This window comes from Capra hircus, chromosome 2 (assembly GCF_001704415.2).
Source record: "Capra hircus breed San Clemente chromosome 2, ASM170441v1, whole genome shotgun sequence".
Taxonomy (NCBI): domain Eukaryota; kingdom Metazoa; phylum Chordata; class Mammalia; order Artiodactyla; family Bovidae; genus Capra; species Capra hircus.
In genome coordinates, this window is record NC_030809.1 from 40,074,003 (window position 1) to 40,101,349 (window position 27,347).

Sequence of the window (27,347 nt, forward strand, 5' to 3'; positions counted from 1 at the left end):
TTTGAACTAAATTTTAAAATGCTATTCTTGGTGAATTATTTACATACTAGACAACAGAGAGTGAAAATCAGTTTTCCTGAAGTAACACAGTACACGTTATATGGCAGGAGTCATAAGACAGGAATTCTGGCTTTAGCTCTGACTTCACAGATGGAGAACTGAAGATGTTAAGAGATTTCTAAGAACTTTATAAGACTGTTTAGGGCTATGCACATCTAGCTTCCGATATTATAAAAAGTGAAGACATATCTGGCAGTAGAACTGCATAAACTATTAAGCAACATGCTAATCATTTTAATTATATTTGGCTTACTAGAAAAATCTCAAGCACTCAAAGCACCAAGGGTATATTGAACTATATCTTAAAAAATAGCCATGGATAATCTACAAAGATGAAAAATGACATGCAGACCACAGTCTACTTGTAAAGTTTTGATAAGGATTCACTTCATATTTAGGTATCTTTTATCTCTAATCCTGAAAAGTCAAGTCCAGCATTTCAGGTAAATGCACTTTATTATAATCAACCTAATAGTGACTTCTGGTGACCACTTTGATTAATAGTCTCATGCTATTTTTCCTGTTTCAGAGGTGAAAAGCATTAGTAAACCATCAGCGTTAATTTAGACTCCAGAGAGAAGTTTCTATTTAAGCCACGAAAAAAACGAAATCTAATTTTCTTGGCTTTTAAAAAATAAATCTATAATCTGTCTAATCAATTACAAGTGTCCGACTATTTGCGATCCCATGGACCGTGGCCCGCCAAGCTTCTCGTCCATGGAATTCTCCAGGCAAGGATACTGGAGTGGGTTGCCATTCTCTTCCTTCTCCAGGGGATTTTCTCAACTCAGGGATGGAACCCAGGTTCTCTCACATTGGAGGCAGATTCGTTACAGTCTGAGCCCCAGGGAAACCCCTAATTGTCTAAGCATATGCTTGTATGTCAGCTTCCTCTAACCTCAAGGGGGATTGGTTTTAATCCTGCTTTTCAAATCTGTGACCCTCCAAGAGGAATTCATTCATTCTAAGTTTTCGTGCATATTACATAATAAGTGTTCTGCCAGAAACTATGGGGACTATAGCGTAAAGCAGCCAAGAACCCTTTCTCTCAAAGGGCTCACAAACTCATCAAAGAGCTAGGCAAGTTTAAACTAATCCCTACCATCAGTTTACATATAAATTCCCTCCAAACAAGTATTTAGTTAATAATTATTTCAAACCATAAACTGTTTTGAAATGATAGAAAAACAATGAATTATGGAAAAAAGGAAAGCAAGAGCTGGCTATTTACGGTAACCTTTCTGTTGATGCAGACTTGATTAATAAGATAACGAAATCAACATTTTTACAAGACTTTGGCTACAATACTTCCTTCAAGTAAATGAACTTTTATAAACCAAAACTGTTGATGAGGAACAACAAATTTTAGTAATCATCAATAAAGTTAAACCTTCAAAACTTTCTTCACAAAGAGATAATGCTATTAATATTCAGAGTGACGAAGACTACGCTTTACTGTTATTTCTTGCCCAGGGAAAATGTTCTACTAGTTTGTAAATTTAAATTCTCCAGAGGTCAGCTGAGTCAACTGCAAAAAATGACGTAGTTAGTACTGGCTCCATGGTGTGTGTGTGTGTTAGTCACTCAGTCGTGTCCAATTCTCTGCGACCCCATGGATTGTAGACTGCCAGGCTCCTCTGTCCATGGGATGATCCAGGCAACAGTACTGGAGTGGGTAGTCATTCTCTTCTCCAGGAGATGTTCCAGACCTAGGGATGGAACCCATGTCTTCTACACTGTAGGCAGACTGCTTATGCCCAAGATACCAGGGATGCCTCTGTGGTAATAGTCTGCGGTGTGAACTTCCCTAATACAGCAGAATTTAAATTTATGAGTAATACACTACGTCCACACAAACATAAATTCTCTAGTAACAAATAATTCACAAAAATTTGAATTAAACTTTGTTTCAAAGTCGCTATCTCTTGATATTTACCTTTGCTTCTTTTGGCCAGTACTCAAAACTAAGGAATCTGGACATAGGATAAAAAAAGGATAAAAAAGAAGACCAGAGCAAGTGGGGTGTAATTCCAAATATGTACTAGTAGATTTAGTTATATTTTTCATTAGTCATGGCTTTCAGAGATATTTAGAAAATGTCTATAATAAAGAATTTATAATGTCCAAGATATGACAACAAAAAGCACAAGCAATGAAAGGAAGAAGAAAAAAAAAGATGAATTTGAAATTGTCAGAATTAAAAACTTTTGTGCCAAGGAAGTGAAGACAATCCATAGAAGAACACTTCATAAATCATATATATCTGGTAAGAAACTTGTATCTAGAATAACAAACAACTATTACAACTCAGTAATAAGACAAATAACCCAATTTAAAAATGGGCGAACGATCTAACAGACACTTCTTCCAAGATATACAAATGGCCAGTAAGTACACAAAAAGATGACTGACAGCATTAGTCATCAGGGAAATGCAAATCTAAACCACAATGAGATACTACTTCTCACCCACTAAAATGGCTACAGTGAAAAATAAAAATAAGTGTTGAGGATACAGAGAAATCTGAACTCATACACTACCAGTGGGAATGTAAAAGGGTACCACTCTAAGTCTGGCAGTTCCTCAAAACGGTTAACATAGTTACCATGCTGCTGCTAAGTCGCTTCAGTCGCGTCCGACTCAGTGAGACCCCAGAGATGGCAGCCCACCAGGCTCCACCATCCCTGGGATTCTCCAGGCAAGAACACTGGAGTGGGTTGCCATTTCCTTCCCCAATGTATGAAAATGAAAAATTAAAGTGAAGTCGCTCAGTCGTGTCCGACTCTTAGCGACCCCATGGACCGCAGCCTACCAGGCTCTTCCGTCCATGGGATTTTCCAGGCAAGAGTACTGGAGTGGGTTAGCAATTCCACTCCTAGGTATAAAGCCAAAAGAAATGAGAACATATGTAATAAATGAATGCTCGTGGCAGCATTATTTACAATAGCCCAAAGGTCCAAATGTCCATGAATTCATGAATAAAATATTGCATATCTATAAAACGGAATATTATTTAGCAACAGCAAGGAATGAAGTCCTGATAAACATGGATAAACCCTAACAGTTTTACTGTGTTAAGTAAGAGAAGCTCATCACAATGCAATCCATTTATATGCAATGTTCAGAATAGGCTTCCCCAATGGCTTAGCAGGTAAACAATCCGCCTGCAATGCAAGAGGCACAGGAAAGGTGAGTTCGATCCCTGGGTTGGGAAGATCCCCCTGGAAAAGGAAATGGCAACCCACTCTGGTATTCTTGCCTGGGAAATCCCATGGACAGAGCACCTTGGCAGGCTACAGTCCAAGGAGTCAGACACAACTAACTATTAAAAGAATTCAGCACTGGAGACAAAAGTGCCTAGGGAACTTTAGTAGTTGCCTAGGACCGGGGGTATGGAGTTACCTACATTTTAGCTTGTTATATCACACCATTCCTGTTTATGTTGTTCCTCCTCTTACACGAAATTTAAAGCTTCCTGCTTCACACGTAGGGCTCCTAAATACTGTGGATTTACATTTAATACGACACTTTCTTCACCTCAAGAAAGGTGAATGTACAAGTTCATTCTGCTTCCATGTCTTCATTTGTGTTGTCCATGCCACTGCCCACAATACATTCGCCTTCATTTTTACCTTCCAAGTTCTTCCGTATGCAATTTGAGTACTATCTTCTCACAAGTTTCCTCACTGAACACCTTTTCTTCTAAACTCAGTAGTTCTTCAAGACAGTGAGAACTGACATTCTGCCATGTATAAACCATTTTTTATTATACTTGTTTCTGTCGTCTCCATTATACTGTAAGTACCTTGGGCAGTAAAGCCACATACTCAGGCTTCTATAGCAACTAGAACAATGGTTTATGTAATATCTCTAAAAATACTTGATTAAATTTTCTTATGACTATTTCACCAACTATGAAAAAGATGATGGTCAATAAATGTTCGCAGAATAAATGACTAGACGGATAAAAGGCAGTAACAGCAAACAATAAACATTTTAAGAGTATGATGCCCTTTTAAGAGTACAGAGTTCAGAACAAGCAATAAATTTCAATTCAATGATGACAAACAAGGTATTTATGAATCTCCTATTGCTAATTGCTTACACAAAAAGGGATAATCACCCTCAAAATTGTTACTCAGCTTCGTTTAGATTACAAACATTTTTAGTTACATCTATACTGTCATACTCTTGCCTGGAGAATCCCATGGACAGAGAAGCCTGGTGGGCTACAGTCCACAGGGTCACGAAGAGTTGGACACGACTGAAGCAACTTAAGACAGACACTGTCATATAATAACAACCAGAAATTCAAACACAGACAACCAGTTCATTAGAGAAAGACTTAAAGAAATAAATCTTAGTTTCCAAGATTTACTAATCTTTGGTAGACATTTTCTAATACCACTGGTATAAACTCTCAGACCCATCCTCCACTCAGACACCAAGGTCATTACTTAGCTATTTTAACATCACTTAATTCTCTCTTCTCCAAACAAATGTATTTACTTTTCTCCTTTAGAAAAAAAGTTAGCATCAATGCTTCAGACTTCCTCTCTAAACCTTTTTGAGTGATAGAATATTCAGAGATTCTAGATAAATCCAACCAGGAAGAATTTGTTCAGACAGTCCATTTCACTTCACTTATGGTAAACTAAGCTTTAATAATCTTACCTCAACCCCAAGGAAAAGCAACTCAGGTATTTAAAAGTTTAACAAGGGGTACTATTCTTAAGCTGTGATTCATGTAATTGATTAAATACATAAAGGTAATTTTTCATCACTGGTTGTGTAAAATACTGTCATCTACTTATCTGCTGGAATTAACCAATCTTCTTATTGGTAACAGAGGAGACAGGTAAGCAAAACTAGGTAAAATAATGAAACATATCTGTACAGGATCAGGACTGGCAGAGCTAAGAAAAGAGAAAAATGCAAAGCAAAACACAAGACAAAGAGTTTGTATATACTAAGCGAGCACACTGAGTCAGGAGAGAAACAAATGTGTTTCAAATATGTCTCAAAAATCTACATTTACAGATTTGATAGTATAAATTTAGAACCATACTTTCTTCTTGTAACTTCAAAAAGTTGACCAAGACTAACCGCATATAATGCCTGTTAGCATATTTATTAAATTGGCAGAGGAAAACAAGTAGCCATTTTCACAGTATCAGTTTGTTGTTTTAGTTCACGATCTTTACCTCCAACCCAAAAGACAAGCCACTGATACAATAAGACTGTGAGAAATCATTTAATTTCCTGGTAGCCCCCAGATACGTTCCAGAGGAAACCTTTCCCGTCTGTACAGATTTCAATTATCCACTCCCGACCCCTACCAATCTTCAAGTGCTTTGTGAACATTTAGTCATAGTAAATCCTCAAAATAACAGTAAGACAATATTCTTACATTAAAAGCTTTAATATATCTGTCAAGTCAAGCATACAAAAAATGAGATCACAAAACAGCTTCATTTAATGATTTTTTTTTAAAAGATAAGAGAGCTGAGTCCCTCCTGTTAGATTATTAGTTATCATTTTCTAAGTTTAATCAACTTAAAGACCTTATAGCATGTGTATTTTAAAGATAAATATACTAACAGATGTATATTTAAAATGTACTAATAGTTAAATGCTGCTTAGAAGGTCGAAAAAAAGAAAAAGAGAGCACTGAAACTTTTCTTTTGTGCTCTTGTTGAAAGAAGTTATTACTTGGGCCAAGTAATAACTTAGCCAAGGACTTCTACAGTAAAAGAAAAAAAAAATTCATCTAAGAAGAAAAGTCTCAGTAGACAATCATATAGGTGAAACTGTTTATTTAGATATCAAATATAAAACTCACTTATAACACCAAGAAATATTAGAAAATCATCAAAAAGATAAGTTAATGAGTGTGTAAAAAATTAACTCAGAGAAAGCTAGTACAGTAATCAAGATTACTGGGTAATCGCATCCCCTGAGAATGGTCTACTTAAAAAAAGATCTGGACTACATAAGATGTTCTTTCTCATTTAAAGAGAAAACTATAGACTTTTATTGGCTGAAATAATAAAAGGAAGAGTCTGTTTAGGGCTATAAGAACCACGACAAAGGAGTTAAATACAGACTAAATTTACTTTGAGAGTTAACTCTTACACAGCTTGCTTCCCTATTCATATTGATCTCGAATATTTTAATAAAACTTAAAAAAAAAAAACACTGAAACTGAAGATAATCGAGGGAGTTTAAGGTCTTTATGTACTGACACAACCCAAATGCTAAGCTGTGTTAAGTGAAAACTGCAAGATATAGGTGTGTACACAGTGCACTACCATTTGAATAAAAAGGGGGATAGGGGAGGAGAGTACATACATATATCCGTTTGTACTTGGATAGAGTACCTCTGAAAGGACAAAAGAGAAACTGGTAACACCTGGGTGACTGGAGGGTGGGGGCAAAAAACATGACCTGCTGCTGCATGACATTTTATGTGTTCTGAATTATGGGCTATCTGAAAGAATTACTTATTAAAAAATAAAAATTGGAAATACAAAAGTAAAATCCTCTTTTCTTCCATCTTCATCAAGTGTGATCTCGCTTTCCTTTTGACTGCTTTCTTATGGCATATATTCTGCCTTATTAGTCATCATGTCCCCAATAGTTCCTTGAGGGTAGAGATATGTGACAGTGTAATCCATCTTTGGATTTGCTGCAGCTTCTGGCCTAGTGAATTAAAACACAGTAACAATAATGATGAAGAATAATTTAAAACATAAAGGAAACATTTGTTGACCACTTGTGACATGCCTAGAGTTTAATATGTATTAACTCATTTAATTCCCACGTGTCTGAGTTAGATAACTGTTTACTTAAGATCAAGGAAAATTAGAAGTACAGAGAAGAAATCTGACCAAGGTTCCACAGCTAGAAGTTAAAATAAAACTTAAAAATAAATTGAATCCCCAAAGAAGTACTTTATAATTACCTGACAACACTAAAAGTAGCTGGCATTATTCTAACAGATAAAGAAACAAAGACTTTCGAAAGATCAAGAAACTTCTCGTAGGTCACAAAATTCCTTGAGGGTAGGCATAGGATGATAGTGGCAACAGCAGGATTCAAACTGGCCTGTGATTCCCAAACCCAGTGCTTTTTCCACTAACTACATTCTCTACCACAGTAAATGCTACCTATTATTTGCTGCTACTGCTGCTAAGTCACTTCAGTCTTGTCTGACTCTGAGCCATAAACTGTGTCGCAAGTGATAATGTAAAATGTGTTTATACCTGAGTAAGAAAAAAAATCCTTTCATTTTCTTTTTATCATTCTGACTACTATATCCTTAACCTTAGATGTGAGCTCTAACTAGTCAATAAAGAAGCCATCACTTGAAGTGACACTATATATCAAGAAAGATGCTTGTAAGATTGTATCACAGGCTGGCTATAAACAAGTCCACATAACCATGTCTGATAAGACATTTATAAAATAAATGAAATTACAAATTTCACTGATACATTGTAAGCATAAGAGTACAATAATTTTTTTCTACTGTGTAAATAAAGGAAAAGAATTTTTAAAATGAGGTGAAGTGAGGGCTATATACCTGGATTTACTGTAGCCATTATTATATCCCCCAAAATAAAACTCAGTGTCTTAGAATGAAAAATAAAGTACGTCTCTATGAAGAAACAAAAATGTCTATTAATCAGATCCAATCATGAAAATGAATTTCAGAAAGCAGAAAAGGGTGCCATTTTATGAATAAGTTTCCTTACGCTCTTCTGTGGGGGAGAAAAAAAAATGATTCAAAAGGAGTTACACTGGAGTTTCATATTCCATAAGAAATGCCCTTTTAATAGTTTTCAGTTAATTTCTATCAAAGACTCACTGCCTTTCTGAATACACCTCCATTAAAAAACGGTTCAAGCAGATTTAACTGTAATTTCTGCTGATCCCTGGGAGGGGGTAGAAGTATAACTTAGTAACATGTTACAAATGAATATTCAAATATTAATGATTACAAAAGTTTACAAAGTTTCACCTGAGACTGGTAAGAATTAGATTATGAATTTATAATTTAAAAATTTAAAAGATCTTTTGGATAAAACAAAAGAAAAACTATCATAACTTAAAAAAAAAATTCAACAAAGGAAGAGTCATTGTCAGTATCTGTAAGGGAAAAGAAATTCTGTTCAACTTATGCTGGTCTGCAGAAAAGCCTTAAGGAAAATCAGTAATCTATGGCATCATCAACACCATAATTTCCTCAGTGTTTGGAAATAAAATCACCCTCCCAACCCTTAACGGAAAAATACTATTTCATCGTCTTAATTAAATTTCTTGGCAATGAAAAATGGCTAATGTGTGTGGTTTTTTTTTTTTAATACTAGTAATACAGCAAGGAGGTTTTGGAAAAGTGACTTGGATAAAGAAAATCAGAAGACAGTGCTCATACTAACAGTATTTATTCCTAACAAGAAACCTTGTATCAATCACCATTGTATCATACCATGAGACAGGAAAGTATTTTAAAAAAGAACCTTTTGCATTACCTAAAATAACCGTTTTGGGTTTATATTTAAATCAGGAAATGAATGTAAAAGATTTCAACAACTGGCAACCAGAAGTATTTTATACTAAACCTTTAGAAGGCAGAACTGATGAAAGCTAACGCTAGCATGAAATTTTAACTTCTGAAGACGGTAAGACAAACTTAAATAGGTCACATCCCATGGTCCTTTAAAAACTGTCTTGATGTGTCAATGATTTTTCTGCTGTCCGTTTTCCCCAAAAGGGAAAGAAAAAATAAACCTTGCGGCTTAAATTATTGTGGGTCTGGGGCTAGGGTTACCTACTACGGGCGAAGCAAATAATGGATACTTTTAAATGGCTATTTTTAGAATTAGGGTTAACCAATTTCGTATTTAAGAAAGATGTGAGAAATATGGTCGGGTTGCGAGGGGAGATCCAAAGGACCCAACACCACGGCTGTCCCCCGCCAAGGTGACGTGAAACAAAAGTACATCGCTAATACTCGTTTCAACGAAGTGTTTCAGAATGATAGCTCTCAAGTGATTACCTTATTGAAAAGGGTTAAAACCGAAACTGTTTTCAAAAATCAGCTTCCCTTTTACAAGATCCCAATAGGTTTTTTTTTTTAAATTACAAATATATTTTTCTTAGCACCCCCTTCCTCCCCCAAAGAATGCATTTCTATGACTACTAATTAAAAAACAACAAAAAAAAAGGGTGAGGGAAAGAGTAAAAAAATTATTTTAAAAAGCGCGAGTTCTCATTACCTCATGTTAGCAGAAAAGCACAGAAAACAGCATTTTCCCAATGGGGCGGGAGCGGGGGGAAAGGGCGTGAATAAAATACAGGACGAGAGGAAAACCTTGGGTTTCGAACTTTATTGCACAAAGAGAAGAGGAGAGTAGGTCAGACTGAGCACCGCTTCCCCTCGCTAGGCGAGCATGGCAGACACGGAGGCTACCGGGAAGGCAGGCACCTTCACCTCCTCTGCCCTTAACTGTCGCCTTCTTCCTCCTCCACCCCCCGCGGGCACCCCGGCGGCGCTGCCCTGGCGGATTGCGGGCCGGGTCGGGGGGCGAGACTGTCGGCGGGGGCCGGGCAGGCGGCACAGGAGGCAGCGCCGGCCGGCCTCCCCCGGGGCGGCTCCGGACTCCCGGCTCCGCGCCCGGCCCGGCCCGCCGGCGGCGGGAACGCGGGCGCCAGCTCGCCGCGGCCGGCAGCCCGCCCGCACACACCCCCGGCCGCCGGCTCCCACCCCGCCCGCCGCCCGCCGCCCGCCGCCCGCCGCCCCCCGCCATGAGCGCCGCCGCTGGCTGCAGGCAGAGTCGCTGCCGCCCCGGCCGCCGCTGGCTCCAGTCCGCCGCCATTATTCTTTGTTCGCTGCGAGCGGCGGCGATGGTGTGGGGCTCGGGCGGAGGCTCCATCTTTACCGCGGCCCCTCCTGCGAGGGGAAGGCCCCAAGCGCGGGTGTCCGGCGCCTCCCCGTCCCCCCTCCGTCCCCCCGGCTCTCTCCGGCTCCTGCCTCCTCCTCCTGCTCCTCTTACCGGTGGTACAAGCTCCTCCGTCACTGCTTTCGTTCGCGGCCCGGATCTCGCTGGAGTTTTATTCTCTCCCCCACGTAACACACCGCGTCAAACTACACCTCCGCCGCGTCACTCACCAACACTCCGCTTCTCCCAGCCGCCCGGGCCACAGGCAGCAGCAGCCGCCGCCGACTGAGGACTCGCAGCCAGGGAGCCAGCCAGCGCCGCCCAGTGCCGAGTGCGCAGCGGCCGCGCACGGAAACAGCCGAGCTCGGTCCGGAGGAGCTCGAGCTGCCCCGCCCTCCGCGCTGGAGGCGGAAGTTGCCGAAGACTTTCGAGTTCCTTCGGGCGCGGCGGAGGGGTTCCTCCGGGAGAGGGAAAGCGGCAGTGGGCTGGGACCCGGGGGTGGGGGAGAGGGGGTCTGTCTAAGCGCCCCCGCTGCCCTCGCCGCGTATCGACGGTTTAAGGCCGGCGGCGGAAACTTGCAGGAAGAACTGGGGTTTGTGTGTGGCGTGGTGGGGAATTCCCGAGGGGTGTGGACGGTTCGATGGAAACCCCCGCGCGGGCTGCCCTTGCGGCTGTAAGCGGCGGGCTCTAGGGCGGCTGCAGCGTCACGGGCCTGGGCCCCAGAGCGCCTCCCGTCCCGGGAACTTTCAAAAGCTGCAGGGACCAGGAAGACGCGCCTCCGGGTCGGGGTCGCGGCTGAGCGCGGAGGCCCTGCGGAGCCGGGGAGGAAGGCCTGCTGCAGCTCTGCGGTTCCCCGAGGCCTCGGCCGGACGCTGGGATGCTAGGCCTCGGCGCGGCGCCGGCGCGGCCCAGGGGCGTCGTGGGCCCCTGTGGGAAGGGTTTTCCGCCTTTCTGAGCAGGTCGGGAGGCTCCGCTCCGAGAATCCGCAGAGAAACCTGGCGGCCGCCGGCGGGACCGTTCAATTTCGGGGCACGGAGGCCCTGGGACTCCGGGCAGCTGGCGGAGTTTAGCCGGGCAGCGAGGACGGCCAGGCCGGTGGGGCACACCTTCGGCCTCCGAGCCATGACCTGCCCTGACCGAGGTTGCTCTTTTGCATTTTCGGAATGTCTTCCCCTAACCCCGCTTACCTGCCCGCCTTTTTTTGGGGGGGGGGGGCGAGGGGGACCCATCCTGTATTGCTTTCTTTTTCACAGTTTTCTACTGCAGCCCCTGCCCCCTTTTCTTCACCACCCACTCCCGCATCTGAACCCTCAGTGCGACTTCCGTTGCCTGGAAGCTGCTGATCTTGCCCCCTCAGAGGTCACCCGGAGACTCGATGCTGACTTTATCATTTTCCGTTTTATTTAACTGGGCAATGCTCTCTCCCGGGCTTTCAGGTCTGCTTGTGATTCACTTGCAGTCGCTTTAAGCTCTGGAGAAGGGAATGGCAACCCACTCCATTCTTGCCTGGAGAATCCCAAGGACAGAGGAGCCTGGAGGGCAACAGCCCATTTGGTTGCAAAGAGTCGGACACGAGTGAAGCAACTTAGCAGGCAAGCTTAAAGCAAATGTGTCTTAGGAAGCGGAGAGGGTCCAAGTCAGAGCTTCGCCCTATACAGACTTGTGTTGAAAGAGTTCCCTAGCCTCGTACTGTAGCCTAGCACTGTAGATCTCCTCCTGCTTCCTCTTTGGGCTGAAGAATAACCTCCTTTCCTTCCGTTATTTTCAACCTTTCTTCCTCTACCGGCGTTTCTGTCTAGTATTTGAACAGCCTTAAGTCTCTCTCCCCTGGGGAAGGAAATGGCAGCCCGCTCCAGTATTCTTGCCTGGATAATCCCACGGACAGAGAAACCTGGCAGGCTACAGTCCATGGGGTCACAAGAGTCAGACGCGATTTAGCAACTAAACCACCACCAAATCTCTCACGTCTAGATTTCTGTCTTTAAGTCCCTCTCCATCTCTTAGCACATGGACATTGTCTCATGACTCAGCCCTCTCTAGTCTAGTTTCTGTTCTTACCACACGCCTGGAGCAGCTCTGAATTGTCACAGACAAGCTTCAGGCCTCTGCTTACAAGACCTTGTTCTGGCATCTTACACTATTGCCTACACCCTCATCCACATATGCCCTTGTCTTACACTCTTGTTTTCCTCTTAACTCTCTGGTTCTTTAACAACCCGCTTCTCCTCCTTTAGCCAGTTGTTAAATACGGGAGTCCTGTTGAGCTTCACCTGCTTCTGGAGTTCCACCGTATGCGCTTTCCCAGAAGGGCCTCTTCTGTTCCCTTCAGATACCATGCACCAAAGACTCCAGCTCAAAGCTCAAGCCTAGATCTTGCTCTTGAGCTCTAGATTCATATTCCCAAGTGTCTTTGCTACACTTTCATCCGGATGACTTGGGTGTGCCAAACCCCTCTTCCTATAGCCCTTGGTTCAGTAAAGGGAATCATATCCATCTACTCAGTTCAGAAACCTAAGACACCTCCAACACACATCAGAATCACCTAGACCTACCTTGAAAAAAATAGGATTTGTGGCTTCTCTCTGTTCCTACGACCACTTTCCCATCCCACTCTAAGTTAACTTCACCTCTTGCTGGAAGTTCTGCAGTAACTACCATCTAGGTCCTACAGAACTGGTCTTGGCTCATTCCGATCCATTTGCCATACTGCAGCCAGAGTAATTTTTAACAAATACAAATCTGATCAAGTCGCTACCCTGATTGAATTCCTTCAGTCCTTCCCTTTGTTTACTGAAAACAATCTGAGTCCTTATCATGAAGGCCAGGCCCTCTGTTATCCAGGCTTGTGTTCTCAGCCTCCCCAATGATTTCTCTAGCTATCTGCACTCCAGCCATGTTAGTCTTTTATTTTTCTAGGCTCTTTTTTCTGGTTCTCTACTGTAGGCTCTCACCTCAAGGTATTTATACATGCTGTTCCCTTTCCTTGAAATTCTTTTCTGTCACCCACTCCTCCTACCTAACTGTACTTAGCACTTTCCTGATTCATCATTCTTGGAATTATTTGTTTACTATCCATGTAAGTCTGCAGGTAGTGACCAAGTGTGCCTCGTTTGCCACCAGAATTTCTCTCCTCTCATCCTCAGCACAATGCAGTGGTGTTCATTGAGTATTTATTGAACAAATAATATCTCTGTGGTCATGGCAAATTTATTAATATTTTAGGATTCAAATCCTGGTTCAGCTGTGTGACTTTGGGCATGATCTTCCCTCCTGCACCTCAGTTTTCCCATCGGTGAAATGAAGATGATAGTAGCTACTACATCATAGTATTCTTGTGGTAATTAAATGAGATCATTCATGGAAAGTGTACTTGACACAATGACATGTGACAAATGTCAATTAAAATGTTGCCCATTCTTAGATTTGTTTATATATCTCATCTTTGTGTCAAATACACTTTCAAAATGTAGCTTACCTCCTTGCTCTTCTTACCCTGGCCCTATACATGATACCAAAATATTGGGATTATTTGGGGCTTCCCAGGTGGCTCAGATAGTAAAGTATCTGCCTGCAGTGCGGGAGGCCTGGATTTGATCCCTGGGGCCAGAAGATCCCTTGGAGAAAGGAATGGCAACCCACTCCAGTATTCTTGCCTGGAGAATCCCATGGACAGAGGAGTCTGGCAGGCTTAATTTTTAATTTTAAAATTTCCCTGCATTCTCCTTTTCTGTTCGCACTGTGAACTCACTTAGGCCCTATCTCTTCATGTCTTAGTTGCTTTGCTAACTTCCTAGGTGCTTTTTAACTGCAGGCCCACTTCCCTGATTAACCTTTGCCCTATGGTCAGATCAGTGAGCCTCCAACAGTCATTCAATCGTATTTCGTCCTTGATGTCGGCTCCCCTGACCTCTGTTCTTACCTGACCTCGTTAATTCAATTCATTTAGTCATCCAGTCATTCAAGGGCATGTTATTTTACTAAACACTTTGGATATACTGCAGATTTGAAATGTAGTCTTCTAATTTCATGTATTTGCATATCCATAAACCATAGAAATGAACTAGAATCATCCAACTTTAGCATCCATTTTTATCTCTGGGACTTGAAAGCTACTCCCATTTTTGACTTAATTTTTCAGTTGGAAAACAGGGTTAATGAAAGAGAAGAGCACATGTGTGCAAGTGGACTTAGTATAAGGTAGATGAGATGGAAAAGGGGAAAGGTCTCATGAAATAATTGTAAAAGGCTTCAAGGAGAAAGTGGTATCTGAGCACTTTTTTTTCTAACCACCGCTTCCTTTTCCTGTTATTTTTCTCTCTTGCTTCCGCTGTTGAACCTAATTTTTACCCTCTCTGTGAACTCAAGTTCCATGAACCCTGCTTGTTTTAGTTCATCACCTCTCGTGACTTGGTTTGCTTTTCTATCTAACCCGAGGGCCATGGTGACCTATTTTGTTTATTCTAAAAATACCTGTTGAGCACCTACTTTGTGCTCTGTACTACAAAACTGAAGCTATAGCAATCAATAAAAGGTTGTTTCTGCTCTCAAAGGTACTGCTTTCAAAGATACTGGAATAAAATCTTCAACCTCCAGTATCTGATATTTATCTTTTTTGTTTACTCCTTTATGCCCTCATCCTGTCTTGTGATTGTAAATACAATGCTCATGCTGATTAACTCTCAAAATTATATCTTTTCCCCAAATCACTCTCCCAAACTCCAGACTCATTTAAACAGCTATCCACTCATGCCTTCACTGTTGTCTTAGGATGTTGTCTTAGCCTTGGTTCTCCCAGAAAACAGAATCTGAGGCAGAGGCTTCTGTGCTCCTATCTTATTAGGGAGTACAGTCCTGGGGAAATGAGGGTGGGGAAAAGAAGTGAGTCAGGAGAGAAGGTTAAGATTCAATCAGAGGATGCTAACATTACCCTCCTCTGGAACATATACACAGTTTTGTTTTGTGTGGGTACCAAGCAGACCTTTGTGTGAGATGTGTGGCCTGAGCATGAGGCAAAGCACTATTGGGTGGTTACTGCTTGAGGTTGGGTGGCCATGGCAATAGGGACAAAGTAAGTTGCAAATTGTCCCACAGGCAAGAAGGCCAAGAGGATCCTAGGTGCTACAGAGGTGTCTAATAGACATCTCAAGCTCAATATGTCCAACACTGAGCTGATTTTCCCCTCACATCTGCACCTGCAGCGTTTTCCATCTTAGTTGCTGAGGTTAGAAATCTTGTAATGATTCTTAATACCTTCTTTTCTCTCTTATTCCACATCTATTCTTGTAGGTAATTCTATTGGCCGTACCTTCAAAATATATCCAAAAACTGACTACTACCTCCACTGCAGGTACAGGTGACCTGGGTCTGCAGTACCTTCATCTCTTGCCTGGATTACTGCATTTGCTTCTTAAGTTTCCCTACTTCTCCCACTGCCACACACCAGCTACGCTTCCACCTTAGCACCTTGGGTCTGTTTCAGTGCTTAAAACTTTTTTTCCAAATTTGAAAATAGCTGACTCCCTCACTCCTTCAGGTCTTTGCCCCAGCGGCCACTTTCTCACTGAGGCCTTGCTCATACTGTTTAAAATTACAATTTGACACCTCCCTCAGCCACCTCTATTTTTCCCTACAGCAGTCATTATCTTCAGATACACTGTCTGTTTTACTATTTTTTATGTTCATTATTTATTGGTTCCCCTGCTAATATACACATTCTAAATAGGAGTGGAGAAGGAGGTAACAGAGGATGAGATGGTTGGATGGCATCACTGACTCAATGGGCATGAGTTTGAAGAAATTCAGATACACTGTCTGTTTTACTACTTTTTATGTTCATTGTTTATTGGTTCCCCTGCTAATATACACATTCTAAATAGGAGTGGAGAAGGAGTGGAGAAGGGGGTGACAGAGGATGAGATGGTTGGATGGCATCACTGACTCAATGGGCATGAGTTTGAAGAAACTCAGGGAGATAGTGGTGAACAGAGGGCATGCTGCAGTTCATGGGGTCACAAAAAGTCAGACATGGCCTAGCAACTGAAACAATGTAATTAATATTTTGCTTTTGAAAGTTAATCTTCAACAGTAAAAACAAAACTCTTTCTACTTTCTCCTCTAGCTACTGTCCCCCCCACCTTTTTTTTTTTTGCTCTTTATAATGCGTATCCCTGAAAGAGTTCTCTATTTACCATCCCAATTCCTCTCACATTTTCTGTTAAATTCATTCCAACTAGCTCTTGCCTTCAGAATTCCACCAAAACTGCTCTAGGTGTTACTTAATCCAATGGCCTGTTCTCAGTCTTTTCAGTTGACTTAGCAACAGCATTTGACACAGTTTTTCACAACCTCCCATGTAACTTCACTTGTTACACTTGTTTCTTCGGTGTTACAGTGTTACGCTTACTCCTTTACTCTCCTGATATTCATAATGCACTGCTAGTCATGTTCTCGATCCCTTTTGCTCACTGACCTCTTACGATTCGAGTGCCCCAGGTCTCTGACCTTGCACCTCTTCTGTTTCATGTTCTCTCCCTCAGTACCTCATTTAGTATTACGGCATCAGATATTACAAATGTGCTCACAACTTCCTAGTCTCAGATTAGGCCTTGTGTATCCAAGGATATTTAATAGACCTCTGAAAAGCGAGAGTCGCTCAGTCGTGCCTGACTCTTTGCAACCCCATGGACTGTCCATACAGTCCATGGAATTCTCCATGCCAGAATACTGGAATGGGCAGCCTATCCCTTCTCCAGTGGATCTTCCTGACCCAGGAATTGAACTGGGGTCTCCTGCATTGCAGGTGGATTCTTTACCAACTGAGTTACTAGGGAAGCCTTGGATGTTTAATAGACTTCTCCATTTTATTATATCTAAAACTAAACTCCTGATCTCTCCTTTGTTCAAAAACCTATACTTACAACCTTCTCTGTCTCAGTTAATAGTAACTCCATCATTTCCACTGCTGAGGCTGACTCAGCAACTCTTACACCCCACATCCAGTCTGTCATCAAATCCTGCTGCTGTTTCTTCAAAATATGTGACTAATTCTCCCGTCTCCACTGATACCACCTTGGTCCAAGCTGCCGTTACCTTCAATCAGGATTTCATATCAGCCTTCATTAACCTTCATTTTCTTCTCAGCCCAGCAGCCAGGGTGATCCTTTTAAACTATGATTCTGTTCAAAGCTATCTAGTAGCTCCCACCTCACTCAGAAAAAGCTGTGATTCTTACAGTTAGGCTTACAAGACCCTGTTTCCTTTCTGATCTACTTCCTGCTCTTCTCACCCTACCTTTCACTGCTCAGGCCCATTGACCACCTTGCTGTTCCTTAACATTTTGGACACACTCTCCTCAGGGATTCAAATTTGCTGTTCTTTCTGGTCAGGATGCTCCTTTGAGACGTTTCTGTGTCCTTCTCACCTCCTCAGGTCTTTGCTTAAACGTCCCTGTTTCTGTGAGGCCTTCCCTTATTACCCTGATGAAAGTTGTTCACCCCACACCCCACCTTTCTCTTTGCTCTTTTGCTCTCTCTGTCTCCTTTTGGTACTTTATTTTTCTCCATGGCACCTGTCACTTTCTGGTATGATATATACTTAGCTCATTTAATATGTTTGCAGGGACTTTTGTCTCTTTTTTGACTGCTATATTCTTAACATTTAGAACAGTATTTTATACATAGCTGCCACTCAAATGATGAGTGAATGCAGTTGAAATTCTGGACTTAATCTCCTGGCATTGGTTTGCATAAACAGGTCTCCCTTAGCTTGATAGCCTCTAAATGCATCTATAAATATTGTTTCTGTATTACAGCCTGAATCATAAGAGTCCACCAAAGTACTGACTTCTTGTGAGACCTGATTTCAGCATGGTCACACTCTCTGCCATCTCTGTCTTAGTTCTATATAACCTGAAAGAGACGAAGACCTCTTTGAAGCTTTCTGATCTTCCCACGTTCACAGTTAGAACTGAAGAACTGATCAGCAAGATTCTGGTTGCTTCTTATTTCTATTTTGAGGACCAGTTGGTAAGCTAGTAGTCCTGCTGCATTCTTATCTTCCTTGTGACTGAAAGCAATGCCATGTAAACAGAATCAACTGACCTCTTATCCTCCTGGAAATTACAAAAGGCCAGTGGTTGGCAAATAAAACTGGTAGCAGCAATAAGTGAAGATTTATTGAGTTCTTACTTTTTGCTGGGCACTGTTTTAAGCACTTTTGACTTATTAACTAACATAATCCTCATAATAACTTAATGAGGAAAATAGTAACATTAGGAACATTTTGTACATAAGTAAACTGAAGCCTGAAAGGATAAAGAAAATCACATCTCCAAGGTCTTAGAACTAGCAAGTGGCAACAGTGACAGTGTGAACCCAAGCTGGCAACCTGATTCCAGAGCCTGATTTCCAGAGCTGACAAACTGATTCCACAGTGGCACTCTTAGCCGCTGTGCTCCACTGCCTGGTTGTAGAATGAGAAGTAGGGGAGGGAATTTACTTTGAGAAGAAAGCAAAGTAATTATTATTCCATTAGTGTGAGTCTGATAGCATCATAGTAATACAAGCACTTTCCTCTCATATTGTTCCTGTCACCATTTCATACATGACACAAGAATTAGGCTAAAAAGTTTCCAAAATGCCTTGTCAGTCTTCCTAGGTGAAGGAGTAGGCTCCTTGGCACCCTCTGTCTAACCATCCCCTTTCAGTTTTGCTTTGCTAATTCCTTCTGTGTGGCTGAGCTCTGAAGGGTATGTCATGAACTCTGAGCATGGTACTTAACCCCCTACCTCAGACTTGCACCCTAGTCTGATTTCACTGCCTGAATTCCATGTTTTAGTTCCCATTAAATCACCTGTCACACTTACTTGCCATTTTTTGTTTAATTGTCTGGTTCCCTGCTAGACTGTAACCTCTGTGAGGGCAGCGATTGCATCTGCTTTATTCACTGCTATATCCTTAATACCTAGCATGGTGTTTGGCGCACTGAAGGAGTTCAGTAAAAAAAAAAATAATGATAATGAGTAGAAATGGTATTTCTAAAGAATATCTGCAATCATAACCATGCATTAAGGTGAATTTTCTTATGGTTGGACTAGTCCATCTTTTTCTTTCTTTTATTTTTTTAAGTCCATTGTTTTAGAAATAGGAAAGAAAATTTTCTTTTAGTCTGCTTTCCAGCTTTTGGATTCTTATGTTATCATTGCTTTGCCATAATGCTAGTTTTCAATTAGTGCTGATTTCTTCTTTAGATTCAACTAACATCCAACTGCAATGTGCTGGACGGCTCCATGAAGTCTTTCATATATGTTTGCTAATTTAAATTGAGATAACTTTTTTTTGAGGGTTTCGGCCTCAGCTGTACAACCAAGACACCTGACTGACTTGCACAAGATCAGACTGTAAGTTTGAGAATTGGGGTTTGAATTTAGAAATTCCAATTCTAAATTTAGCTTTTTTTCATATGTGATATGACCTTTCTGTTCTCATCTTTGATTCTTGTCTGTCAGTCTGTGGTTAACACCCATATTACTGAGTGTCAAGCATATTTCATAATCTTGTAAGCACCCCCTTCAAAAATTTTTTCCCCCACTCATTTGTTCTGTTTTCCACTTTTATTCATTTTCTTCCCATTTCTACTCTGCCAGATTCTCTTCCAAACAGTGACACTCATGATTCATGAAACGTTTCTGAAGGCTGTTCTAATCTCATGTATGGATTAAAGGCTTCAGTGATATTTGGTTATTTCTATTATCATTCCTATCTGTTATTTTTATCTATTTGAAAAAATATTTGAGAAGAAGCTCAGGGATTGGAAACAGTACACATACTATTTGGGCTCCTGATCAAACAAGGTGACTGAACACATACTTTTTGCTTTGCTCATTTCTGACACTCCACACTAAAGGGGTAAGAAAAGTGTAAACCCTTAACGATAGAATAACAGTCCCTTCATAAATACTCCTATCTTAATTCCTGGGACCTGGGATTGTCTTATTTGAAAAAAAAGGACTTTGCAGATGTGACTAAGTGAAGAATTTTGAGATATGGTGATTATCTTAGATTGTTTGTGTGGACCCAGTGTAATCCCCGAGGGCTTCCAGGGTGGATCAGATGGTAAAGAATCCTCCTGCAATGCAGGAGACCTGAGTTCAACCCCTGGGTCAGGAAGATCCCTTAGAGAAGGAAATGGCTGCCCCTCTAGTATTTTTGCTTGAAGAATTCCATGGACAGAGGAGCCTGGCGGGCTATAGTCCATGGGGTTGCAAAGAGTTGGACACGACTTCACACAGCTTTTTATAAGGGAAAGAAGGAGGCAGGAGAGTGAGAGAGAAAGAGAGAATGGAAGATGCTCTGCAGCTGGCTTTGAGGATAGAGGATGAGGTCACTAGCCAACGAATGCAGACACCCTGTAGGAGCTTGCAAAGGCAAAGGAACAGCTTCTCCCTCACATTCCTAACGGGATGCTACCTGCCAACACCTTGATTTTAGCTGACTGAGACTGATTATGGACTTCAGACCTCCAGCAATTTAAGATGATAAGCTTGTGTTGTTTGAAGACATTTCATTGTGATAATCTGTCACAGCAGCAGTAGGATACTTCTGCAACCCCTCAAGGACAAAAGGAGCAGAAAAGCTGACAGCAGCAGTCGAGAGAATTCAACACGTGCTTAGAAGATAGGATAGATGCAGGAAGGGTAACTGACTTAGCAGAGTTGGGGAAACTGATACCTAAGCCTGCAGAAGGGGTATTGATGAGAAGGAAGCAAATTTGCCCAGCAGGAACCCAGAGTTCAGGGGTTAGTGGCCGTGTCTGCTTTATGCCATTTGTAGAGCCTGGGAAAAGAGCATAAAAAGAGGCCTATGGAACAGTTGTCCAAATATTTAAAAGTTATAAACCCAGCTAACAAACTGCTAATTAAAGTATATTCAATCCTTCTTTCTTGAGAAATGAGGAGAAAGGACCTCCATTCAGGAGTACTCCAGTGAACTTAAGGGAATTGACCAGCATGAAAGAGAGAAACCAACAAACTATCCAACCAACTAACCAACAAACCAGAAAGTCTGACATGTAAAAATGTACTGAGATGAAATTTAAATGAGTAGTAGAGAGTTTTGAATTGCCAATATATGCCTAGGAAACTAAGTAAATGAAAAGAACAATACAATTATTAACTCCAGGGGAAACAAAAAGTTTGGTAGGAGAGGAAAAGTAATCATAGTTATTACATGACTCAAATCTAACTGGAATACAAGGTCCCAATACTGTAAATACTCATGATTAATCTAATTAAAGTTATGATACATAGTGAAAGGAGCATGTATGTTGTGGGTATGCAGAGAAGGAGGAGAATAAATCCTCATTTCCATAATGAAAATAAATGATGCCTAAAACAGAAATATCATGTTACCACAATTAAATATATGTGTAGAGATGTGGAGGTCAATACCAAAGAACTAGCTAAAAAAAAAAAAAAATCAGAGTGGGTATCCCTGGAGAACAGTAAATATTCAGTGAGAAGGTTTTTGACTCTGCAAACTTTGAGCATATTTAACTTTGATGAAACTAAAATTTTTGTTTTTTTAGAAAATATGATTTTAAGAGAAATATTGAAGATTCTGCCCTAGATTTGAAAAACATGAGCTTTAAGATTAAAAGAGATACTCAGATCTCTTGAAAAAGGCCGGTAACCAAGCACATGACCACGAAATTTTAGAACAGCCATTAAAAGCCTCTGGGAGTGGGTGAAGATACACACAAAGGACTGGAAATAAAATGACAGTGGTCTTCTCAACAGCATCATTGGAAACTAGAAGACAATGTCTCAATGCCCTCTGCTTCTGAGAGAAAAATTATTTCAAATTCAGTATTCTAATATTTTCAGGCATATTAGATCTTTGCCTGTTATAGATACTTTCTCAGGAAGCTGTGTGTGTGTTGGTTGCTTAGTCGTGTCTGACTCTTTGCAACCCCATAGACTGTAGCCCACCACGCCCCTCTGTCCATGGGACTCTCCAGGCAAGAACACTGGAGTGGGTTGCCATTTCCTTCTCCAAAAGGAACTATAGAAAGAAAGTGAAGTTGCCCAGTTGTGTCTGACTCTTTGCAACCCCATGGACTGTAGCCTACCAGGCTCCTCCATCCATGGAATTTTCCAGGCAAGAGTAGTGGAGTGGGTGGCCAGTTCTTTCTCAGGAAGCTACTGGAAGATAATTTGCCAAAATTAGAGCATAAAACAAACAAAGGAGATCTAGGAAATACAGATATATTCATCAACTCAGGCTCTGGTGCAGTCATAAACAATACTGAACTCTCAGCGGTTTGCAGTGTAGGTTCCTTTTCACCCAGTGTGCCCACTGTGTAGTTCTGCTCCTTTTCATCATCATAACTGGACTCAGGCTGGGGGAGCATTCTTTGTGAAATTGCCAGACTCGTGGCAGAGGGAAAAGAGATGATAGAACTCTCTCTTGTTTCCACCTTGGAATGTCACATGCCATTGGCCAAAGCAAGTCACACGGTCACTTCTCAGTTTAACAAGGCAGGGATGGAAAATCCTCCCATCGGATGGGACATCACCACTCATAACCAAGCCTGACATCAACGGGGTGAGTATAATCACCCCCAAGACAGGAGCAGCAAATATTTTGAACAGTATTATACTCTTTCTCAAAGGGTACCCTTGCGTGGAAGAGAGGCAGAGGGAATACCCAGGTCAGCAGCTGTGAGAAGAAGAGAGCCCCAGGAGGAAAGTCAGGCTGGGGGAGAGGAGGCTGGCAATGGCAGCTCCCCTGATTGTTAGACAGCTGCCGCTTTTGGTAGGCACTGAAGAGGGGAGGTAGGGTAGGAGACTGCTGCTTTCTCATCAACTTTTTTGGTATAAAGTGAATTTTAAAGAAATATGTAAAATAGTTATTTTATATATATTTAAACTATTGTTAAAATGGATAGAAATTTATCTTTACTTTGATGTGCTTGTATGTGCTTCTGTGATGTATATGTGTCCCATGTTTGTGGTAGGTGTGTGGTTAAGACAATTCTTTTCAAACTGTAGCTCAGAATACTTTGTTATCCATCTACCACAAGGTAAGTACAGAAGCTGAGAATAAGCTTTTATAAACTTTAATAGCAATTTGACAGAGTATTTTATGCCTGTTGAAATCACTAATACAAAATTTGGGGGCTTATATTTTGCATATTTTTAAAAATTTACTTTTCTAGTAACTCATTTCTACTGTAATTTATAAAAGCTTGCAGTAGACTGGAAATTTTAAAATTTGGTCCTTTACCATGGAATGTTTTAGAAGCTCTGATTTAGACTGTAAAGGATGAATATATTTGAGAATTATTGTGCTAGAACAATCAGCAAATGACCAATGCCGTATTTTGTGATCATCCTTCTTCCTCCACAATTACGCATATGAGAATTTTATATAGAAAGAACAGAAGCAGATTGAGGTCAGCATTTCCCATCCTTCCACAGTGAAGTTGTTTACGGTATTTTCCTCGTCCTCCATTTTACTCTCTCAATAAAGCACCTGGAAAGAGCCCAGAGAAAACAGCAATATTTTTCCAAGAAGCTGTGGGAAAACAGCATTAGTAACCCTGAGAAGGTGGAAACATTTGACTTTCTAAGGGTAACAGCTTTCTTTTTTGCAGTCCTGTCCACAGATTGCATTTTTGGCTACACTACTCTCACTAGTTATAGCAGGTAAATATCTACGGCACTCACTTCAGTTCAGTTCCGTCGCTCAGTTGTGTCCGACTCTTTGCAACCCCATGGACCGCAGCACTCCAGGCCTCCCTGTCCATCACCAACTCCCGGAGTCCCCTCAAACTCACGTCCATCGAGTCGGTGATGCCATCCAGCCATCTCATCCTCTGTCGTCCCCTTCTCCTCCCGCTTTCAATCTTTCCCAGCATCAGGGTCTTTTCAAATGAGTCAGTTCTTCACATCAGGTGGCCAAAGTATTGGAGTTTCAGCTTCAACATCAGTCCAAAAAGATAGATTTCCCTTACCTTTGTAACTGTCTTACTGGATTCTTAACTCCTTTCCCTTTAGGTTTAATGCCTTTGCTCCTTAATGCTTATTCAAAGAAAGCAAAGTATCCACACAAAATGTCTTTTGGGGCTTAAAAACTGATGCTTTACTGTGCTGAAGTGAAATATAATTTACCATAGGATGTACTTCAGAAGTATTGGAGCACATTTCTTCTCCAGAAGAGTTAACATTTCTTTCAATATATGAGTAAAAAGGGTGAAGTGGTCGTTAATTGCATCAGTCTTTATGCTGATATTCACATGCATCCTGATAAAACTTTACTGATCTCTGTGTCAGTTGCGGTTTAGTCATGTTTGTAGTCTTGGTGACACTGGAAAACAACACAGCTGACTCACGCCCTCGCAGGAGCTGTTATTACCTAAACTTAGGTACAGGATACAGCGGTGCAAACCACACCCAAGAGGCATCCCATCTCTATAAAGTGGACTGCTACTGGAGGTGAGCTTAATGGTAGCAGTTACTGTATCTCCTGATAACTATCCGTATCTTCTGGCTGTGTGTTCAGATATTTCAGATGAGTGGTTCTCAGGTTTTCTCTTTTTTACACATAGACCATTTCCATCAGTAACATCCAAAGATGGAGTGGGGAAGAGACACTATTTTCAAAAGTTCCTCCCACCTAGGCTTTTACCCCTTCCCTCTACAAGGAATTTAGATGAAGTTACTTGAGTTTGTAAGGATGATGGGGAAGGAGAGAATAAATCTTTTCGTCTGTACACATCCCAAGGCTGCAGATGAGAATAAGAACCCTTAAAAATTTTCAGTGCCATGATTGCCAATGTTGCTTCTGTATAAACAGCTTTTAGCAAGGAATCTAGTCCAGTCAGCTAAAATCTTATATTTTAGTATTTGACACACTTCTTTTTCCCCTCCTAAGGGACCTGTCAACAATGACAGTGATTTGGTATAGGTTTCTGTAAATTGCATTAGCAACAGTGTTGCTTCTTCTAGGAAATATCTTCTTGCCAGCTGAACTTAGAGCACATTCTTGCTCATCCCTCCCCTGTACAAGCAGATTTTATACCATTAGGGTCTTGTAGTTTCAGATCAGGAAAAAAAAAAAAAAAACCACACACTTCATTTCATCCTAATCCATTCGTCTGAGCAGATATTGTCACAGTTCTGAGATGCTGTTAATATAAGACATCCCTTAGTGCACATAGTCTCAAACTATGAATGAGGGTTATAAACATCAGTAAAATGGGATTGAATTTACTAGAATTTGGCGTGTTTATAACTCTGGTTTTTATTCTAGGTTCACAGAGGCTCCCTAACTAGACGGATCCTTTTCCAAGATGATCTACGTCCTTTTTTTCCCCCACCCCCTGACCCCAGTACAAGTACCCTGTGTAGATTCATGTAATTAATCTGTAAATGTTATTGTTTAATGTATTATTGACTAATACTCTGTAAATGTCAATGAACATTTATTCTACAGTACATTGCTAAATAGTTTTTGTAACTGTGGTTTTTGAGCCCAGCCAGTACCGTGCTTTTGTAATTGTGTGTCAGAATTTTTTTTTTTTTTTCCTGGGAAGCTGGAACTGAATCATTTTCAGGACTTACATAGAACCTAGTCTGTCATCTTTAGTCCAAGATTAAACAAACCATGTATACTCTTGTGGCCTATGTGATACAAAGTATGAAAGAGTTATCAAAACACCCCCTGAGTGGCTCACTGCAGCCCAGGAATGTTTACCCGAATGGCCCGTAATCCAGCATGAAGCTGAAGGAGCTGAGAAAACACCCACTTGTTCTTTCCATTAGGGCCTGCCCTAAGTTGTCCCTGCATTGTCAGAGCTTGCTGCACACAGACACAGCGCACCCGGCATGTGAGAGGGAGTAGATCCCCCATTCCTGCGTTGTTTCACCAATTAGACTATAAGCCTCAAGGCAGGGGCGAAGTGTTACTCATCCCTTTAGCCCTGCACCTCCTTCTGTGCTTGTCGTTTCTGAAAAAATATTTATTTATTTGGCTGTGTTAGGTCCCAGTTGTGGCACATGGGATCTTTTGTTGTAGCACTTGAGATCCAATTCCCTGATAGCTTACTTCCTAAAGAATCCGCCTGTAATGCAGGAGACCCCATTTCAATTCCTGGGTTGGGAAGATCCGCTGGAGAAGGGATAGGCTACCCACTCCTGTATTCTTGGGCTTCCCTTGTGGCTCACCTGGTAAAGAATCTACCCACAATGTGGGAGACCTGGATTTGATCCCTGGGTTGTGAAGATCCCCTGGAGGAGGGAAAGGCTACCCACTCAAGTATTCTGGCCCAGAGAATTCCACGGACTGTATGTCTATGGGGTCACAAGAGTTGGACATGACTGAGTGACTTTCACTTTCACTTTCCCCGACCTGGGATCAAACTGGAACTCCCTGCATTGGGATCACGGAGTCCCAGCCACTGGGAAGTCTCCCATGCCTGTTTTTTGACTTGAAAAGGGAACCAAACAAAACCCCAAACCCACACAAAAGACTGGAATTAGAAGTCTTTGTGTAGCAGAGAGAGCAACTGGACTTGGGATAATAAGTGTAGCAGGCATCTAAGACCCATGCTAAAGATTTCCTTCTTAAAATTCTTAAAGGTGAGAAATTATTAAATAGGAGACTGATGATTTTTTTCCAAAGGGGAAAAAGTAGCAAAGCACAAAGATTGTATGGGACATACAAAAGACACATAAGTTTTCTTCACTATTTTGGGCATTCTCTTAAAAGGAGGGAAATTGGTTACTACTTCATAGGATTGTTGTGAGAGTAAAAAAGAAAAAATTCCATGTATAGCACTTAGCACTGTTCCTGGCTCATTGTGGCTAGTAAGTATTAGTTATTTTTAATCATCATTATTTCCTTGTATCCAATTTAAAGATTTTTTTGTGTGTCACTAAGAAAAGCATTCCCCATTAAACTATTACATGGTGATTTCTTACCACTGAAGTTATTTTCTATTTTTTGAAAATTTAATCCTATCTAGTAGATTTTTTAAATCATATTTTATTCTCAGGTCATGTATAAAGAGGTAAATGTAGATAAATCATTTGAGGTGTTTTTAGATTATTTTCATGTTCAGAGTCTAATTCTTCACGGTCACTTTAAGATTCAAAGACATTGATTTCTGTGTTTTTCCTCACAATGTTGTCTCTGATATCAAGTGTTGGGAATTTGAAATGGAGCACTTTTAAAATGTGCTGCTCTGCTGAATCCTAGATTTTCTTTCAGACTGCTGACACCCACTCTCCTTGTATTTATTCCGTCTTACCAGAAAGTGTCAACAGAACATTTTCAGACAACA

The 27,347-nt window shown here is 41.2% G+C and overlaps 1 protein-coding gene and 1 long non-coding RNA gene across 9 annotated transcripts in view; one reads left to right on the forward strand and one right to left on the reverse strand.

Moving 5' to 3' along the window:
- Positions 1 to 10,531, reverse strand: part of CREB1 (cAMP responsive element binding protein 1) — a 56,528-nt gene extending 45,997 nt beyond the window's left edge. For 3 of the 6 annotated variants that reach the window (XR_001296787.2, XM_018060296.1, XM_005676431.3), the window contains exon 1: positions 10,119 to 10,531. The gene's annotated coding sequence lies outside the window, so the exon portion shown is untranslated. The remainder of the gene's footprint in view (positions 1 to 10,118) is intronic. The other 3 variants (XM_018060292.1, XM_018060284.1, XM_005676432.3) reach the window with 2 other exon arrangements.
- Positions 16,766 to 25,676, forward strand: LOC102185515. Of its 3 annotated transcripts, XR_309798.3 has the most exons (4): positions 16,766 to 18,028; positions 19,252 to 19,401; positions 24,337 to 24,498; positions 25,316 to 25,676. It is a non-coding gene; the product is annotated as an uncharacterized LOC102185515 (long non-coding RNA). The 3 variants fall into 3 exon arrangements; XR_001919286.1 differs by having other exon boundaries at positions 16,771 to 19,401; XR_309799.3 differs by lacking the exons at positions 16,766 to 18,028; positions 19,252 to 19,401 and adding an exon at positions 22,092 to 22,816.